Here is an 8,324-nt window from a genome sequence, read left to right as displayed (position 1 = left end):
GTAAGCAACTACATTTGAAAGTTTGCTGCTAAGATACCCTACCATCTTGCAGTGTTAAGAATGGTGGTGATGCTTCCAGAGCCACGGCTGGGACACAGGAAAACTTGTTTTCCTTCAGTTCTCCACTGCATGTGGCACACAGACGATAAAAGAGAGTTCTTTGAAATATAGGTTGCTTTTTCCATTCAGGTTTTCATCTCTTTCTATTCCAGGTTCTTCCTTGGGAGCATGAAGCTCCCCTCTGTTACCTTTCATTGGCCTCACCCTGCACCTGACTTAGAATAAGAAATGATTCCAAGTTTCTTTGCTTTGCCTATGTTTATCCAGGCAGTTAGAGCTGTGTACCTTAGTTCCCATTAAGGAAACTTTACTGCTTTGTAAATCAGTCAAGCCAATGCTCTTCCATCCTAGATGAGCTGAATGTAGCTTAGCTTGGCTTGAGTCTGGAGTTCACCTAGGGCAACATTCAAATATATGAACAAGATACATTCTCATCACTCCTTCAATTCATCCTGAAATGTTAAGTCCAGAAAGGTGAGTCTTTATTCTTAACAGGTGATAGCCACCGCAAATTCTGCCTTCATTTTTAGAGTGAGACTGGGAGGTGTCTGTTACGATGGGGAAAAATTAACCCGGACATGGACTTAAGGAAGGATTTGGTGTAGGCAAATCTGGAGGACTTTCAGTTCTAAGTATCTGTTCATCACCAGTGTTTCTGTGGTATGTGACTAGTTTCCTTGTGGATGCAAACAAGAGTTTCTATGAAAAAATAAGTAGTTCTTGTAGCTTGTTTCAATAAGGAAAATTGAACACCAGTTATTCTGTTAAGTCATTACTGCTGCTGGTGATAATTTTCTGTATCTGAAAAGGGCTAAAAAATGTATCATCCAAGCTATAATACTAACAATCATTAAAAGCAAGAAATAATTGGATTTATAAACATGTAACTGGAAGCGTATGCTCCTCTGCTTTTTTTTCTGGAAAATTGAGATTCAGTTTCTACCAGTAAGCTTTTGACAATATTCAACTCAAAATCAGTTCATGTGAGCTAATTCCAAACAGCCAACTATGGATGAAAAATATATAATGATTTTCTGAGCGAAGGATTGTGTATCCCTGTCTTCCACTGTTTTTAGTGTCACTCACAGCTTGTGAAAAATAATGTAATTAAAAAGCACTGCATGTAACCCCCTGGATTGCAGGGCCCAACTCTTTCCTTGTTCCTGTTTAAATAAAGAGCAGTAGAGACTCCTGAAGGCACCGAAGGCAGGTTTGGGACACGCACAGCTCTGGGGTAGTGGTTCTGGTTTAGACCAATGCTGCCTCCCTTTCATGCCGTTGTTTTGTTTCTTGTTCAATGCTAGGATCAAACTAGTGGAAAAAAATGTGCTCTGTTGCTGGGAAGTCCCTTCAGTAACTGCATCGTTTGCATGACAATACATTGTGGTGCCCTGGTAACGTCCCTCTGCCACATACCTTGGCAACAGGAGCAGTTCAGCAGTGCTTGCTGCACAAATGGGATGTCTGTGAATGTCCATTTCTTGCTTCCAAAGGATTTCCAGACTTACTTGGAGTTGGATAAATGAAGGCTTCCCTCCTTCTCCACCTTTTCATGCTTTTGGGATAAACGTTTCTTCTGGTCAGCAATCTCTAACCCTTGTAATGATCAGTGTTGCTGACAGGCACAAGTTCTTTCCTGCCACCTCCAGATTTACTGAAGACATTAACCAGCGTAGATTTAGTAACTGGAGTTGCATCACTATAAAAGCGTGACATTAATGGCATAGCAATATGTATTGGGAACAGCAATAAATGGTGATGCTGTCCTGTAGGACTTGGTCTCTGGCACAGTAGCACTGGAAGGTAGTAGTACATGGGTACATGGAGGCTTGCTCAGGGCATAGGACATAAGGAGGTGAAGCGTGTTCTGTTACATCAACCTTCCAGCTTGAGATACAGTGTGACAAGTAATTATGCTGGCTGTGCCTGAGGCAAGAGGTGTACCTACATTAAAAGATCACCCGAGTTTTCTAGTGAGTGCTGGCTTTACAGGCTAATATTTTATTCCCTTTGAGGCTGCTCACTCAAGACCCCTTTTCAGGTCAGAATTCTCCTTCTTCAGAGCCAGGAAGGGGCTTTCAAGTTTAGTGCGGCTGTCAGGGATCAATCTCTTTTACAGTTCCTTCAAGTTCTTTATGATGCAGATGAATAATTTCTGTAGATTCTGAGTCCCTGTGTTATGCCAGAGTGGGAAGAGAGTGGCTGGTGTTTTGAACTGTAGAAGCTGTTGACTGGCTGGGTGAAATAACCAGTGACAGCCATTAAAAATTGATCAAGTTAAACGAACTTGGGAAGGATCCAAATCTCAGAGGATCAGTTCTGATGGTGAAGGCGTTGAGATTTGCGGGATAGGGGGTGGAAGCATATCTCTCAGTATAATATAAGCTGTTGCACACTGAGGCGCACTAAAAGCTGAGAGCACTTGGTATTTCTTGTGGGTTTTTTGTTTGTTTTAAACAATGGAAAAACTAACTTTCTCAAAATAGAGTTCATCAGCTTTTGACAGTCTTAGCAAAAGAAGGACTGTAATAACTTTTCAGAAACTGGTGATAGAGTAATTCCTATCTTCTGTACTGAGCGTTCATTTACAACTCAAACTCATGGTACAAGTAAGTCCTGAGATATCACTTGTAGAATCAGATCCAAATTCTGTTTTGTTCTAGCATTTTCCCATTCAGCCATGTTACATTTGGAAAGCGATACAAAAATACTTAAAAAGTAGTATTTTGGTAGTTCAGGTCAAGCAAGTACAGGATACTGTAGTGTGACTGGGTGAATGATAGTGGGCAGTGGTTGATGCCCCTTTTTGCGTTGATGGATGCTCAAGTTTAAGAATGAGCGTAGCAATTCCCCAACCTCTTTCAGTCTGGAGTGTGGAGTCAGCTGGGCCTAGCTTCTTTACATGATAGAGCTCAGGGAAATGGACCCAAATGTTGTGTCAGAGCTTTGTCTCTCTGTGCTGCTGTGGGACATGGAACTTCATGCTGAAACCACCTCAGAGCAGGACATGATGCGTTCTCCTGTCAATCTTGTCTTTCTGTGTATGGCAAACTATGACAAAGTATAACATACGGGAAGGAAAAGTTAGAAATTTAGTACTGTTCTATAACTAAGACTGGTACTTGGCTTACAAGTTCAGTAGTAAAATACTGTGCAGTTATAACTATTCCTTCTCGCATCCTGGCTTTTAATCTTTAAACATGGAGGTAACGGTGTTGGAAAGCAAGCCCTGTTAGCATCAGACTATAGAGTAGGTGCAGTGCATACAAAAATATTGGCCGTCAATATCATTTGTCTTCCTATTTCTTCTCATGTGAACTAGGAATGGGAACTTTCTTCTCCCTGTATATTTGATGGGAAAATGTAGCTGCTATGAAGAAGTTTTTGGGTTAGGAATATAGTCCTACAGGTCTGCACTGTCCACCTTATTGTCTCAGAAAAGACAGACTGCTGATTATGATTGTGATGCATATTTTGAGCAGTGACTTTATTTCTGCTCCCTAGTCCTGAGTACTTCTGCACTTAGTGAAGTGCAGAGACTCATCAGAAGGCATGTTAAAGTACCTGTGCTCCTGATGTTTTGTATTGAGACTTTCTCTGATGTATGCCAAATACACAGCTGGGATAGTCTGAGCGCTATCTCCGCCATCATTGTACTTCCAAGCCAACGCATCCTGGTGATCTGCTAAAGACACCTCATTCCCAGGCTAAAAGACTTTCTCAGCAGTAGTAGTACTTGTTTCCATATTATCTTTCCCCAGAGGTCACAAAGATGGCCCATGTGATTACTGTAATCCTATGACCTTTGCATCAGTCATACTGCAGTACTCTGTTCAAACGCAGCTTTACTTGGTGCAGTGCTATCAACACACAAGTTAAGAGTCTGTTTAAACAGAAGCCTTCCAATTAAGTTGTGGGTGTTTACTTCTCATCACCAGGAAATTGTTCTGGTTTCAAACAAGGAACCACAACCCGTTTGGTTGTAGGACAAAATGTCTGTCTTCCCAATGAAGCAAGAAACAGGTGAATGTCACTTCTGGAGGTCGGTAGCTGGACTTCATAGAATCAGTACAAACCTTTGTCATGTTGCAGATGCTCCCTTTGTTCGTATCTTTCTGTACAGTCCTGACATAGCTTGTCCTTTCTATGATCTTTGTGAGTCCTCTATCTCTACTTCTTGGTGTTTTTTTGGTTGTTCTTTTTTAAACAATGGAAAAACTGTATTATTTTTCCTTAAAATGAAGTCCACGCCAACAAGCTCAGTTCTGACAGCCTTGGCAAAGCAAGGACTGTAAACTTACAACTGAAGAAGACTGGTTCTCTGTGCTTCTTTTCAGCATCTCTATGTGGAGTGTAAGTGAAGTCACAACTGTTGTGCCAACAGATGCTTTTGGTGGCTACGATTTCATTGGCAGTCCCACAGCCTGGGACTCCAGCAGGGAACGCAATCTTTCTTCCTTTATTGCTCTAAGCTGAGGTAGATTCAACCTTGATCATCAACACCTGTCTTAAATTGCAGGAATCTCTTTGTGAAGGAGGAGGGGAAAAAGATTTTATCACCAGTTTATTGCCTTAGCTTCCCAAACCTGAGAATGAGCTATCTCACAGCTGTTGGCATCTAGGCTGGCTTCTGGTGGTGGAAAACATGCACAAATCCATGGCTTGAAAAAAAAGCTGATCCTCACGCATGTCAATGTGGGCTTCACTGTACCTTGCTCAAGGGATGAAGATCTCATGAAGAACTGAGGCAGTTCTGCTGCTTTGTGTGCTCAGCATCTGCACGTGTTTGAGGCTGAGTGAGCAAATGGCAGACCCATACAGCTCTGGTAGGCACTGATTTAATTCCTGCTTGTTGACATTGATCTTTTCAGTTAGATGTGGTTCTTGACTTTTTCATAAATTCTGGATCTAGAAGTAGAGGCACAGACATGCAGATTATTAGTTAAGAGCCTTTTGCCCCTAGTTTTTAGTTTGTCCTTGGGTTGGCCCACTCCTGATTACTGCCTGGTTATTATTGCTATTATTCTTGTTTAATGAGATAACCCAAATAATCTCATTTCAGTTTCACAGATCATTAGATCCAATGCACTTATTAATAAGTCATTTGTGAGCTCTTTATGCTCACTCAGCTGTTTTCAGTCCCCAGGAAAGAACTATGCTGAACAATCTGTGGTGGAATGTGTTTCTTCCCTCCTGTGAAGGGTCACCTTTCCATGCAGCTGGTAATGCACAGCAGGTGCAGGGCTTTTTCACTCCACTGGCAGTAGGATGAGAGGGAGCAGGGACATTCTCATGCCTGCTTTGCAGTGATGATAAGAGGCAAGGAAACACTAGGGGGACCATCTAGTTCATTGCTTCCCCATCTTTTTAGGCAGTGTATTTACCCGTGCAGCCAATTACACGTTCTTTACAAGTCTCCCCAGAGTGCATTGGTCACAGGCTTGTGCCCCATGCCTCATTTGCTCTTAAGATCCTCACCAGTGAGGCACAGAGTGCAGAGCAGGTGCATCTGGCAGCATGGCAAGGAGCAAAGGTGTGTGCCTGTGGTTAAAGTGCAAGCAGAGTCCTGCTTACCCTACGTGTTTTTTCATTGGTACTGATACCTGCAGGCTTTGAGTGCTGTGGCTTGGATTCTGCTGTTATTTAGAGCTACTGAAGGGCTGCTTGGGTATCTGTACACATGCTGCAAGTGTTATTTCAAACAATGAACGTTCCCTAAGGAATCGAAGCAGATGGGTATATGTGGCTGTACTTTTGTCAACAATGGAAAACACTCCTGTTTCAATGCAGAAATATAGGATTAAATGTAAAGAGTAATGAATGCCATGCTGTCTATGTTAGGGTGAATCTGTAAGTGGAAAATGTGAGCTTTTCCATTCACAATAGTGACAGCTCTCACGCTCAAACTGTCACAGTGGTTTGAAGATAGATATCTGTTGCTGACTGAGAACAGCAATCAAACAGTGAAATGGCAAAAGGAGAATGGTTAGAGAAATCAGCTCCGTTTCATTGTTGGACAAACTGGTGTGGGCCAGCGCTGGGTGCTCCTGTGCTCTGTGAGCTCCCTGCTAAGACCTACCTGTACTTGTGATGTAAATGGGAAGAACTACTGGAAGCGACTGTCACTATGGGCTGCGTCCTAACAAACCATGTGTGGCACGCAGACCACAGCCTGCATTTCTTTCAAAGCTGAAATTCGCTACAAAAGCAAGATCCAAACCACACTTTAGTCAACAGCTGATGAAGTGTCAGCGTCCAATGAAACCATTTTTCATGTGGATAAAGACTTTCTGCTCCACACGGTATCACTTTGGACCTGTCCTCACAACTACAGTTGAGCTATGAAGGTCAGCTTAAAGCCCTGCCTCTAGTGCAGCTTGCATTCACCTGCGGAAGTATTTAGCTTGATCCCTTCAAGGGGATGTTGCCTCGAGATTCCCTTAATGCAGCAGTGGGGGGCACAGGCTGTGCACTTCCATTTCATACTGGTGATGCGTAAGCAGGATTAGGCATTCTCCACCTCAGCCCTTGTTCCTCACCTTTTCTGAGGCGTCTGCAAAGTTACTGATGCAGCAGGATGGTAAATCGGTGTGAGAATGAACGTAGTTTGGCAAGAAAAAAGAAATTATATATTATGTTGGGAATCAACTGGATGCGTATTTGGTTTTTAAATTAGAGTTCTCTGGTCTGGTTTACTGTGCCACTACACAAATAGTGCAGTGGAGCAAAGGTAGGAACAGCTCACTGCCTAACAACAGAGAGGGGCCTTGTAGAATTCACTTTCATGTGTGATGGCATGGCCAGAAAAAGTGAGCAACATGCTGGCAATGTCACCTCGGTTATGCCCATGCTGCGGGGTGGCACTCAGGGTCACTTCCAGGCACAGTTGTGTTGTGTGCTGCTCAGCCTCCGCACTAACTGCACTGCTGCCTGCTGCAGCATGAGCTGTGTTTCTAACTGTCCTTACACGCTGATTTGAAGAGCAGGGAATGAGCTTAAGGGGTAGATAATCCGAGCAAACACTGTGATGAAAACAAGTCCCTTACCTCAGCTATCACTAAAGACTGTTCTGTCCTCCTAAATCTCTGTCTTCGCTGTCCTTCAACAGCAGCAGCTGCTCTTCTGACATAGAGTACAACTGAGAGAATTAATTGATCTGTAATGACAAGTCTCCTCTTAGGAACTGGCCTTCTGTTCTTTGTAAATGGATGGCAATCTGTAGCTGACAGCAGACCCTCTCCTGTGCAGAAACAACCACGCAGTTCTTCTCAAATTCCCCTTCACACTACTCTCTGTGAGCACCTATATGAGAATTCTCTTCTTGAGACCTCCAGATGTGCTACACATTTTTCTCAATTTCTTTCAGCTCTGTCGGTGTATAGGATAATTAAGTGCATCGGTATCTTGTCATAAAAATGCCACTTTTCAGAGGAATTGTCTTAATGAGCTTGTTTTTCAGTGTAGCAGAGGCTCATTTATTAGCCCCATGTATATTTTTAGAGCGTGGCATTAGTCAGAAAAGCCCATTAGATTGTTATGTGAGTGGCTGAATCAGCAAAGTGTATCTGCTGCTATCCTGTCAAAGCAATAACGTGAACATTATCAAAGTGATTAAAAGCCATTCAGTCATTTTGCATTTGAGTTGACAAGTTCATTCCTGTAGCAGCATACGCTATGAAGCCATATGAAAGGAGATCTAAAAGCTCATCGTATCTCTCAACCTAAAGATCTACCTGTGTGTGACAGATGCAATCAAAATATGCCAATTGAGTGAAATCTTGGACGCATGTGTTATGTCATGTGGCAGGCTGTCAGTGGCAAAGCAAAATGAGTCTTAGCCTGGAACTCTTTTTAAAGAACGTGCATCTTTATGACGTGAGTTACAAAAAAAAAAAAGAAAAGTTGTGCACATTTGAACATAGCAAGATTTCCATGACTGTCATCAGCCTTCATCTCTGGAGCTTCAGAGCAAAAATAGTGCTGCTGGTCTTTGCTGGAGTGTTGTCATGGGGTGCATTTGCCCAGTGGGTTTTCTGACTCTTGGATTCCCTGTGATAGTTGTTGATGGTGGGTATTTCAGATGCTCTTCTTAGGCTTGGAGGAGGCTTACGTTTGTCCTGGGTTACTCATGTACAGAGGAGAAGCTATATGAAGTGTAAGCATGCGTTGACATTGCTGTTAAGACTTTTCAGAGAAAGCAGATTGAGCAGAAAGGTTCAGTTTCTTGGGGCTGGCATGGCACAGTCCAAGCTGACTCTCCTCTC

The 8,324-nt window shown here is 42.8% G+C and overlaps 1 long non-coding RNA gene across 1 annotated transcript; it reads right to left on the bottom strand.

Annotated features, from left to right (window-relative positions):
- Positions 1–3,514: 3,514 nt before the first annotated feature.
- Positions 3,515–7,925, bottom strand: LOC109367688. The gene is made up of 3 exons (XR_002115006.1): positions 7,794–7,925; positions 7,107–7,216; positions 3,515–4,968 (listed from the first exon to the last, which is right to left on the bottom strand). It is a non-coding gene; the product is annotated as an uncharacterized LOC109367688 (long non-coding RNA).
- Between the last annotated feature and the right edge of the window lie 399 nt (positions 7,926–8,324).

This window comes from Meleagris gallopavo, chromosome 5 (genome assembly GCF_000146605.3).
Source record: "Meleagris gallopavo isolate NT-WF06-2002-E0010 breed Aviagen turkey brand Nicholas breeding stock chromosome 5, Turkey_5.1, whole genome shotgun sequence".
NCBI lineage: Eukaryota > Metazoa > Chordata > Aves > Galliformes > Phasianidae > Meleagris > Meleagris gallopavo.
Note: the sequence above shows the minus strand (reverse complement) of the source record. Positions and strands in the feature narration are given on the sequence as shown.